Genomic DNA, 12,062 nt, shown 5'->3' with positions numbered 1-12,062 from the left:
TAATACTATCCTTTACTCTGCAAGCCACACAAATATAGTCAATTGATTTTCAGGCAAAGCATTAAACCAACTCAATGGGAGGAAAACTCTTTTAAAGAAATGGTGTTGAAATAATTGAATATCCATATGGCAAACTGAGAACTTTGACCCCTCTTCTCTCACTGCATATATCCTCTTTTGCTTTCCCTCACGCACTCTGCTCCAGCCACAGTGGTTCACTGTTAATGTATCTCAAACGTACCAGGTGCATTCCTGTCTCGGGGCCTTTGTACTTGCAGTTCTATTGTACAGATATCCATCCACTTGGCTTACTTGCTCCCCTGCTTCCTTCAGGGTTCAAGTGCTGTCTTACCAGAAGCCGGTTTATTTTCCTACTGTCGCCCCCTCCCACCTCTGCTAGAACGTATGCTCCTGCAGGACATGGAATTTTTTGTCTATTTTTTGTTCAGTGCTGTATCCCAAGTGCCTAGAGCAAGGCCTGATGTAGTAGGTGCTTAATATTTGCTGAAAACCTGTAAAATTTCAGAGCTTGTTCCTGCATAGTTAGTTAATCAATAAATCAAGACACATACTGAACTCATCAAAATTGCATATAATTCAGTAGTGTCTTGGAATACATTCACAAATTTAGTAGAAATTACTCATGTCACTAACCTAATTAGTTTGAGGCACAATTTGGTTTAATGGCTCAGGAAAGAAAACAAACACCATATGATAACAGAACAGCTCTGCCTGCCACTTGAGATTAGGAAAATGAGCTGCTGCTCTCAGCCTTAAGCTACAATTTGACCTGTCAAGAGGATGCCTTCACTCAGAACTGCCTCTCCAACCACCACATGACAGGACTCATGCTTATCAGTTAGCTCAGTCCCCTTGTAGTTACGTCAAGCCTTGCAGGACGGACCACAATGAACCAGCACTCAGGGGCTATGTTAAGTCAAATGCCAACAGACAACCATGAAGGGAAGACATGTGGTTGTGATTTAAACTTAACCAGTTCTAAGGAAACACTGGCTGTAGAAAAACCTTTCTGACTCCATAGTCAGTCCATCGTTACATCCTAACAATTGTACATTGTAATGTCTTTTTAAAAAAACAAACATGTTTTTATTTACTCCAGAGAGAGGGAGAGGGAAAGAGAGAAACATCCATGCGAGAGCAAAGCATTGATTGGCTGCCTCCTGTACACCCCCTACTGGGGATCAAGCCCACAACCCATGACCGGGAATCACACCGTGACCTCCTGGTTCATGGGTTGACACTCAACCACTGAGGCACACCAGCCAGGCTGTAATGCCTCTTGAATTCATCCACTGCTCTGGTTCCCCGAACAGATACCTGCAGTTATCCTGGTCCTAAACTTTTCATTCTCAGCCTTTAAAAGTGTCCCTAGGATAAATGCCAAATCTCCCCAGTGTGGGTTGGACCCTTCCTCACCTTTCCACCTTAGCGCTTTCGCCTTACACTGCACTATGCTAGCAGCTACCAAATCCAATTCTTCAGTCCTGCTCAGAGATTTTGGTCCAAACTGTTTGCTCTGCCTAGAATAACACTTCTTCTTACTTCCTCAGACTAACTCCTTCTCAGGAGATCTGTTAGAGAGGCTGTGCCTACGCTGGGTTAAGTGATTCTGCTCACAGTTACCAAGCATCCTGGGCTCTGGCTTTCACAGTGCCCCTCATACTTCATTGGGATCACCTATTTAGTTTCTGTCATAATGGCAGGACCTTGCCTATCCCAGGAGCCTGTTGGAGAAATAATCAGGAATGCCTTTCACGTGACCTTCAAATCAATCCTGTACCAAGAATTAATTAGGAAGGTGTGTCTAATTGTCCTCCAGCCCTCCTTTTAGCCCTCCAATATCTAGAACTGAGCCCATGTGTCAGATAGGCCACCAATGCCTGGATGGCAGAGCTGGACCCAAAGAGGACAGCCAACCACACCTCATCAACATAGCCTGAGCAGGAGCTGGGGAAAGTACGCAGCTTGAGTTTTAAACTACATGTCCATACCAGAGCAACTACCAGCAGTCCAGTTACAGTTGCCCACTAACCAACTTGTTTTTAGTCTGAAACAATAACATGAGGCTATTTTCAGACAGATGTGTTTCTTTACCTGCATTCATGTTCCCATTGAAAAAGAAAAGCCAAACTAAAGAAACAGGTATTCAGTTTACAAACTAATTATGATAAATGCTTTGGTCCCTTCTCTATGGAGGTTTAGTTTTCCTGTGACTTGTGCCTCTACTGACTCAATGACATGGTCACAGACTGCTGCCTTCTCATTGACAGAAAACACACAAACAGGACAAAGGGAAGAAATGCTATTCCTTCAGCTCCACAAGCTGACATAAGGGACAAAACTGTTAGGCAGCCACCAGGAAATCAGAGAGCATACCTAGCCCTGGCCAAAGATACCTCCCCCTTCTACCCTCCCCCGCCTTCATCCACACAGTGTCCCAGGAAAGACACTAATGAAAGGCCTAACGACCTGTCCAATGAGGCGTAACTACCCAATGTACAATAGGGTCAGCTAAATCAAGTCATAAAGGAGAAGTAAACTTAACACCCACAGAGGTAGCTGGATCACTATTAGGTCTAAAAGTTAACTTTAGCTGATGATGATAGTAGGAAAAAGTACTCATCTACCAGCTATAGTAATTCTTTTTTTTTTTTTTTTGAGAGAGAAACATCAATTCACTACTCACTGTTCCACTTATTTATGTATTCATTGGTTGATTCTTGTATGTGCCCTGACTGGGAATCAAACCAGCAACCTTAGCGTATCAGGATGATGCTCTAGTCAACTGAACTACCTGGCCAGGGGCTTACATATTAATTCTTTTTTTTTTTTTTTGAAAGGTGAACTCTTTTTTTTTTTTTTAATATATTTTATTGATTTATTACAGAGAGGAAGGGAGTGAGATAGAGAGTTAGAAACATCGATGAGAGAGAAACATCGATCAGCTGCCTCCTGCACATCTCCCACTGGGGATGTGCTCACAACCCAGGTACATGCCCTTGACCGGAATCGAACCCGGGACCCCTCAGTCCGCAGGCCGACGCTCTATCCACTGAGCCAAACCGGTTTTGGCCATATTAATTCTTTATTGTTTGAAAATCTGACAATAACCAGAAGATTATTTTTTCTGAGACTGCTTTAAGAATGAGTTTCACATTTACATTAACCTGAAAATTCCATCCTCAGCTCTACTCTCTCCCAGGGCAATTTAATCTAATCCTTCAACTTCACCATGACCTCCCTGCGAAGATAAAGATTCTTAACTTCCCATTTCCAGCCTTGACAACTTGCTCTGACTCTGAGCCTATACTTTTAAGTGTCTACTGGAAATTCCACCCAAGTGACTGACCAACTTCTCCCAACCCAAATCTTTCCTGTCAAACATGAACCTCCTCCTGTGCTCCCCACCCCTTTTAATGACACAATATCCAGTCACCAGAGCCCTTTCCTCATTCATTCTCCAATATTTTTTAAATGTTTTATTTATAGATTTTTTTTTTAAGAGGAAGGGAGAGGGAGAGGGAGAGGGAGAGAGAGAAAGAAACATCAGTGATGAGAGAGAATCATTGATCGAATGCCTCCTGCACGCTCCACACTGGGGATCGAGCCCACAACCAGGGCACATGGCCTGACCGGGAATTGAACCGTGACCTCCTGGTTCATAGGTTGACACTCAACCACTGAGCCACGCCAGCTGGCCAGCCCTCCAATATTTTTAAGCACCACAATGAGTTAGGCATTATGCCAGGGGCTGAGCACATAGCAGTTATCAGACAGGTCAGGTTCCTGGAGGTTAGTTTCCATTTCTTGTTACACTCATAGCTGAATATCAAGGACTGATTTGATGCAGGAACATAATGAGAGTTCAAAGGTCATTCTCTGTGGCAGGTAAGTGAGAAAAAAACCCTCTGCCTTTGCCTTTAAATCACTGAGGTAAAGCACACTTGGCCATGATGCCTGTGAAATAGCCAACTCTAGAGAGAGGTGTATTACATACTTTGTTTTTACCTGTGGTCCCAAGAGGATGAGGTTTTAATTATGATAATAAACATTTTTCAATGTGTAAGCATAAGTTTTCTTAGTGTTTTCCACCTCCTATATGGACACAAGTAATCTAGTCCAGTGAAAACTGCTATTTCTATGGCAGCAAGAGACACTTGAGAGAGTCACCTATCTGTCTACCTTCTTGATTTCGAGTAACGGACATTCTTAGGGCACCTCAGAGCATAGCAACCTTGACCAGCTTTCTCTAACTCTGTGTTACATGGCCTCTGGTCACCAGGAAGGTTAAGTAGTTCTCCATTGACTTGAATGCCCAGTGTCTTCACAAATATCCCCTACTTGTATGCAGAAAACTGCTTACCCACTAGGCCATGACCATGCTCAACTATAATTTTTTTTAAATTTTTTTTTCAACTATAATGTAACAATCTTCTGTTAAAAGTGAGATGTAAAATAAGCTAAGCTCAGGACAGTCTGCCACAGGAGCCCTTTCTTTCTTTTAGGTTAATGTGTAATGAAGAAGGCTGGTTATAAAATACAGGATGTATATGCCTACCTGAAAATAAACATTCATTTCAGTATTTTAGAATCTTCTAATTATTGTTTAAGTGATGCACAATGTCTTATCTCACTATTGAGACTCTAAGCTCTTTCAGAACCAAGATTGGGCTGTTATATGACATGAAGGAGAAAACAGGTCCCTGAAACGTAACACTTCAAGGTATTTTAGTAACATTCCTATAATGACTTAGAAATTACTAAAAGGCACTTAAATGTCCTTTGTGCAACATTAATTTAGTATGCCAGCAATATTAAAAACTGACGTAAGGCCCTGGCCAGAGTGGCTCAGTGGTTTAGAGTGTTGGCCTGCAGACCAAAGAGTTAAGGGTTCGATTCCCAGTCAAAGGTATGTACCTGGGTTGAGGATGGATCTGCTGTGTGTGCAGGAGGCAACCAATCGATGTGTCTTTCTCACAATGATGTTTCTCTCTCTCCCCTTTTCCCTCTCCCTCCCTTCCAAACTCTCTAAAAAAATCAATGGAAAAAAATATCCTCAGGGTGAAGATTAAGAAACAAACAAACATAAAGAATTGAAGTAAGGAGAAACAAAGACAATACATTTATTTATTTTTTTAAAAATATATTTTATTGATTTTTTACAGAGAGGAAGAGAGAGTTAGAAACATCGATGAGAGAGAAACATCAACCAGCTGCCTCCTGCACACTCCCTACTGAGGATATGCCCGCAACCAAGGTACATGCATCAACCAGCTGCCTTCTGCACACTCCCTACTGAGGATGTGCCCGCAACCAAGGTACATGCCTTTTACCAGAATCGAACCTGGGACCTTTTAGTCCGCAGGCCGACGCTCTATCCACTGAGCCAAACCACTGAGCCAAGACAATACATTTAAAAGAATAACCAGGAGCTGGGGAACTTGAATAAGCCCAGGACTGGGGAACTGAAACAGCCATGTACTAGTAAGCACAATGATTTACTTTTGAAAACATTAGTACTATGTTGAATCACTGCTCCAAGATTCAAGCTACGTCTGTCCTCTTAGGCCCTGGCATAAGAATATGAATTCAAAAGGCTGAAAAGTAATAGGAGGTATGGCTGATCTCTCTACCATCCACATCTCCAGGAAAATCAGAGGATGCCTGACATGACAAACACACCGTCTCACATACCACCCTCAGAGAGTCTCTTCAGAGATGAAAACTATTTCCTAGTGGGAACTGTCATGGGGCTGCAGAAACCACTAATCACATGGAACTCCCTATAATATGCTTTGGGACACTGTTGCTACAAGCACCCAAGAGACTATAAGGGTCAAAACTATCCATCAACAAGCACCAAAGAAATAATAGTTTTAGAAAGCAGCACAAGATCTGTAAGTCACCTTTCAATTATACACATGTAAATTCATTATCTAGGTAACCACATTACTGTTTGGTTCACTGACACCTTAGATAAGAAGAAATGTCAGTGCTGCCCAGACCCTGCCATTGTTATCACCTTCCTCTCTGCTTAAAAAATATCTATATATTATAAAAACCCAGTGGTCCTAATGCTGTAAAGACCAAAGACCAGCGCGGGTGGGCGGGGCTGCGTGATTTCATGCGCTGGGCTTCTAGTATCTATAATAATAAAAGCGTAATATGCTAATTAGACCAGACAGCTGAACGACCTTCTGGACATCCTTCCAGACGAAGCCCCGGCTGTGAGGGCCAACCCCCTTGCAGGAATTTTGTGCATCAGGCCTCTAGTATGTATATATTTATTGTTGTTTTAATCCTCACCCAAGAACATGCTTAGAGAGAGGAAGGGGAGAAGAGAGAAAAACCGATGGGCCACCCTCCGCACATTCCCCAACTGGGGATCGAACCTGAAACCCAGGCATGTGCCCCAATAGGGGATCTAACCAGTTTTATATTTAACACCTTAAGCGCCCAGCCTGTTTTATCTTCCGGATGAAAAGTATAGTGTCAGACACTGGTGACCGAAATGGGGCTTAACGTTTTAATAAAAATATATATTTTTTAAAAAGTATATATATTTATTATAGAAAATTACTGTGTACCTATGCCTTTTTTTTTAACTTTTTACATTTGTTCAATGTTCTTGCAATCAATGTATTCACTTTGTATCCTGAGATTTTTTTTTTTTCACTTACTCTTTAGTATTGGTTCTACTGACAACATGAACCAGTTTTCATTTCTCTGGTGTTAGACATTTATGTCATTTTGTATTTGTTTTGTGTGTGTATGTTGTTTTTTTGTTTTGTTTTAATATATTTTTATTGATTTCAGAGAGGAAGGGAGAGGGAGAGGGAGAGATAGAAACATCAATGATAAGAGATTCATTGATCAGCTGCCTCCTACACACCCCCTACTGGGGATTGAGCCCACAACCAGGCATGTGCCCTTGACTGGAATTGATTGAACCCGGGACCCTTCAGTCTGCAGGCCACTAGGGCTGTTTTCTTTTAAATTATACAAATTAGCCCTACCTGGTTTGGCTCAATGGATAGAGCGTCAGCCTGTGCACTGAAGGCTCCCAGGTTCGATTCCAGTCAAGGGCATGTACCTTGGTTGCGGGCACATCCCCAGTAGGGGGTGTGCAGGAGGCAGCTGATCAATGTTTCTCTCTCATTGATGTTTCTAACTCTCTATCCTTCTCCCTTCCTCTCTGTAAAAAATCAATACAATATATTAAATTATACAAATTAAAAAACTATGGTCCAGAAGTTACATGATTTGCCTAATGTTATCATTCTAAGCCCAGTGCACGGAATTCGTGCACTGGAGGGGTGGGTGTTCCTCAGCCCGGTCTGTGCCCTCTTGCAGTATGGGATCCCTCTCACAGTCCAGGACCCCTTGCTCCTTACTGCCTACCTGCTTGCTGCTCCTTACCCCTCACCGCTTGGCTCACTGCTCCTTAGCGCTGCCGCGGAGGCAGGAGAGGCTCTTGCTACCGCCACTGTGCTTGCCAGCCGTGAGTCCAGCTTCTGGATGAGTGGCACTCCCCCTATGGGAGTGCACTGACCACCAGGAGGCAGCTCCTGCATTGAGCGCCTGCCCCCTGGTGGTCAGTGCGCATCATAGCAACTGGTCGTTCTGCTGTTCGGTCGATTAGCATATTAGCGTTTTATTATATAGGACTGTAAAAGTAAATAATAAAGACTTTGAGGTTATACAGTGATATGGTAAATCTCAAAGCCAAGTAGAAGTGCTTCTCATTCTATTTTGGGGTTATCTCCTCTCATGAAAAATTGAGGGCTGACAGTTTGAGAATAACACAGTTATCCCAGGCCAGAAAGGAAGACTGTGCTCAGTACTCAGTTCCCATTCCTCACAGCCTTCTTTCTTAATCATTCTGAAGGACGAATAGGAACACAGAAGAAGCTTTTGTAAACAACTTGGAGAGGTGTGGGGAGAGTGAGCTATCCCCTTAGCATTCCTGGCTATTCTGGGTCCCAAAGAGTGCAGCATTTTTGTTATTGGCCACCTAGAGAACTGACAGTACCTAGGACAAAAGCACTACTTGCTACACCCCTTCTAAGAGCAGGAACTAAAGAATAAGTATTTAAGTTAGAGCTTGAGTGTATTTAAGTAATGGAGGAATATTTATCTCTTCCTTCTGAATGTTTAATGCCTATTTTCTAAGTGTTCATTTCCATCATCATGAGGTGGAAATATTTACTCCATTTTCTTTGTCTCAGTTTAAAGAAGGAATACTTTATTGAGCTCATTCCTGACCTAATGGCTAATTCATAAGTGTTAGAGTATAGGGAAGTCTCACTACTTTCGTGTTTTTCTCAGTATTGCTTAAACATCACTGGAAGCAAAAATGACAAAACTTCAAGCTGTTCTACTCTGGTCATATCATGAGAAGGCAGGGTTCTGTGGAAAAGACAAGAATGCTGGGAAAAATATAAGGCAGCAGGAAAAAAGGAAGACCCAATATGAGATGGACTGACTCCATAAAAGAAGCCATAGGCATGAGTCTACAGGAGCTGAGCAAGGCTGTTGAGGACAGAACACTGCGTCCATCATTCATTCATAGGGTCACCAGGCGTCAGAGCCAACGCAATGGCATGTAACATACACACTTAAAATGACTTTCTTGAGTCTAAGCCTATTTCAAGTATCTTTAATTCCCCACTTTTTAAAACACCCGACACTTAAATTTGCAAGTAATTTGGACTTTTAGATTCTCTTGAAGTGTTCTTTTTTTTGTTATTTCTCACTAGAGGATATTTTCCATTGATTTTTAGAGAGAGTGGAAGGGATGGGGGAGGGGAGGGAGAGGAGAGAGGAAGAGAGGGAGAGAGAAACATCGATGTGAGAGAGCCACATCAACTGGTTGCCTCCTAACCTGGGTAGGGAACCTGCAACCCAGGTACATGTCCTTGACCCGAATTGAACCCGCAACCCTTTGGTTTGAAGGCTGATACTCTAACAACGGAACCACGCTGGCTGGGGCCTCTCTTGAAGTTTTCTAAATATAGGGTGTCCCAAAATTCACGTAAGATTTGCAATTGAATTGAATTGCAAATCTTGTGTGAATTTTGGGACACCCTATACAAAGCTGTTATTCTTATATGTAAGAAAAATAACGTCCCATTACCATACTGTATACACATTTTCAAAAAGAGCAAAATCTACAATTTTTCCTAGATATTTTCCAATTCCAATGGTGGATTTGTTCTAGAATTGGATCTTCTACTATAAATATGCATGAGTTGACAGGCATCAGAAAGGGACTTCCAAGTTCTATTTCAGCGGTCGTCAACCTTTGGGACCTCACGGACCACCGGTTGGCGACCACTGCTTTATTTGATTCCTAATTTTCTGAACACTGACGTCTATATTTTGACAACTTCTTACATCAGACGGCACTGCCCTGCCATTTAATGTCTCCTCTTACTGTATAACTAGAAAATCAGTTCAGTGAAAGCAAACCCTGTTGGCATTACTGGTTTATCTGGTACCTTGGCCTATTAAGTACTGTTGATTACTTTATTACAGGCCAGATTTGATAACTTCCCTCAGCTGCCCCAGAAAGTAGAGTGGATGTTAAGTAATTATCTGTCCAAGGTTTCACTGCCACAGCAAACAAGAAACACCTTGAGAGTGTGTAAGTCCATCTTTCTCCTCTGAAAACAAGTGTCTTTCTGATTGTAGGAGCTCAAAACTATGCACACAAATCCACGAGGCACATTCACTACATTTAAGCAGTATCTTCTCAAACTGGTCATTCAAGCTAGTATTTGCACTTACATTCAAAGCATGCTCCCACAGCCCATCCAGCTCTGCTGATGGTAACTGCTTGCTCCCCCATCAATTTTACCTTGATTTTGGCTTACTTGTCTGTCTTCTATCTGGGCTAATGATAAATTAATGAGAATACAATGGCTTTCATAACACTTCTCTGACAGGATTTGGTTAACAGTGCCAATTTCCCCCACAGATTACATATCCTTCTGATCATACCCCATTATACCTCTTGAGGTATTTATACAAAATATTTCCACAGATGCAAGAAAAGTCAATAAAATGCATAGCCATGCAATACTGAATAACTATGGTATACACCTGAAACTAATATAATATTGCACATTAACCATATTTTAAATAAAATAAATTTACAGTCGAATATCCATAGTTATGGTCTGGCATTGATTTGTGAATCTAAAGCATTCTTCTTCAAATATGACCTATCAACATTATCACACTTTCAATGTATCTCCACTCTGGGAGCAAGAGAGAAAAAAAACACACCAAAACTGCTGCAAAGTTGAATATACACTGAAAATTAGTTTTATCAAGCTAGCAATAAATTGACTTTGATGATTAGAATCAGCGACCATCTTTTAAAAACGGCACACTTCTTCCCCCCATATTACAAACTTTTAAGTTTCTTTGGGGGGGGAGGGGTTTTTTTTTTCATGGCTAATCCTACTACTAGTGGGTTCTAGTATTACTTTAGAAATCTTATCTCTGAATTTTCCTAGCGAATAAAAATAATTGATCAGACCCAGATCAATCATTCCATAGGAAAAGTAGTGCAACCAGGTGGTAAGAGAAAGTCTCTCACAACTGAATCTTGGTCCAGACAGGTTATCTAAACCCCTAGTCCAAAGGCAGTAGCTCTTTCACATTTTCTGTAAAATGCATGGCCTTAAAACTCTGGTTTCCTGATGTAGCTTTTCAGAAGGAAATGAGCTTCCTTATCAGGAATGACTCTGGCTTCCCCAGCTCTTACAGACAGCCATCTTCGCCAGCTCTCTTCAGATCACCCCACAGGTTCGAGGGTGGCTGCTCATTGACCAGCTGTCCCCTTCGGATGGAGGGTCACACACTACGGGGTCTCCTTCTGAGACCCCTGAGCCCAGAGCGCACTAGGGTCCTCTGGGGGGTGGCCGGGCCCTGGACCCGGACGCTCACAGGATACCCACTGTCCTGTGTCTTGCCCTCAGCAGGACGCTATGGGGACAAAGGACATAAACAGGATGGTCTATAACCTTACGTGGTGTCTCTCCAAGGCAGCTCTGAGCTTTAGCTTTTCTCTTCCCGTCCTGCTCTTCCCATCTGCAGTGGTTTGGGAGGTGAACTTCACAGGACCCTTCACTGAGTCTGATCTCCCCGCCCGCTCTTCCTTCCTCCCATTCCCGTGACGGCGCCTCCTCGCGGGGAATACCTCACCCCACCTGTCTCCGCGGGTCCACCTGCTTCCTCCCCGCGCTTCCAAGGGAGGCGGGGGCCCTCGGGACTGGCCAGTGGGCACTCGGGCTGGCAGAGCTACGCGCACCTCCTGAGGCGTCTCTTCTCCCACCTGCCACCTACACACTCTTTCTTTCCTTAAAGAAGGACTTACGCACACGCACACACACTCTCACACACGCACACACGCACACGCACAGCAGGGAGGTCCCATCCCACTCTGAAAGGGGATGGATCAGCCACCTCACGAGCCCTTTGTCTGAGGCGTCCACCCCTCACATCCTCATCCACGCAGCGTCGGTCCTCGCACAGGTAGGTGGGTCCGCCTGCACGGGGCCCGGGGAAGCCTAGGTTTCCACGTCCAATCGAGGGATGGGTTCGGGCCGAGTTCCCTCCGGGAGCCCAAATTTCACAATTTTACGACCAGGTCCAATTTCCGAGGTGGGAAGGGCCAACTCCGGGCCATCCCCAAACTCCGCGCAACCCCCAAACCCCGCGCCAGTGCTCGCAGCTGGAATGGCCCCCCCGCTCCAGCCCCGACCTCGGACGCCGGGCGGCAGAACAGGCCGGCCGACGCCCGCTGGCAGCCGCGCCATGCCCTCCTCCATCCTCACCCGCGGGCCGCCTCTCACCTGGCACGCTGGCATGGCCCGGCCCGCTCCGCACCGGAGACCTTGGGTCCGGATGGTCTCCGCCGACACCAGCTCCCCGGGAGGGAGGCTGGCAGGGACTCACCGGCCCGGAGTCTAGCGCGCTGCTACCGGGAACGCACCGCCTGGTTTCTAAGGAACCGGGGGCTCTGGAAAGGG

General features: G+C 44.1%; 1 protein-coding gene across 1 annotated transcript in view; it reads right to left on the bottom strand.

The window, feature by feature from the left end:
- The window catches only part of GFOD2 (Gfo/Idh/MocA-like oxidoreductase domain containing 2), a 38,937-nt gene extending 26,875 nt beyond the window's left edge, over positions 1–12,062 (bottom strand). The window contains exon 1 of the mRNA XM_070398208.1: positions 11,886–12,062. The gene's annotated coding sequence lies outside the window, so the exon portion shown is untranslated. The remainder of the gene's footprint in view (positions 1–11,885) is intronic.

Source organism: Myotis yumanensis, unplaced genomic scaffold (assembly GCF_028538775.1).
Source record: "Myotis yumanensis isolate MYYU_CA2020_CCGP unplaced genomic scaffold, mMyoYum1.0.hap1 SCAF_18, whole genome shotgun sequence".
Classification (NCBI taxonomy): domain Eukaryota; kingdom Metazoa; phylum Chordata; class Mammalia; order Chiroptera; family Vespertilionidae; genus Myotis; species Myotis yumanensis.
Note: the sequence above shows the minus strand (reverse complement) of the source record. Positions and strands in the feature narration are given on the sequence as shown.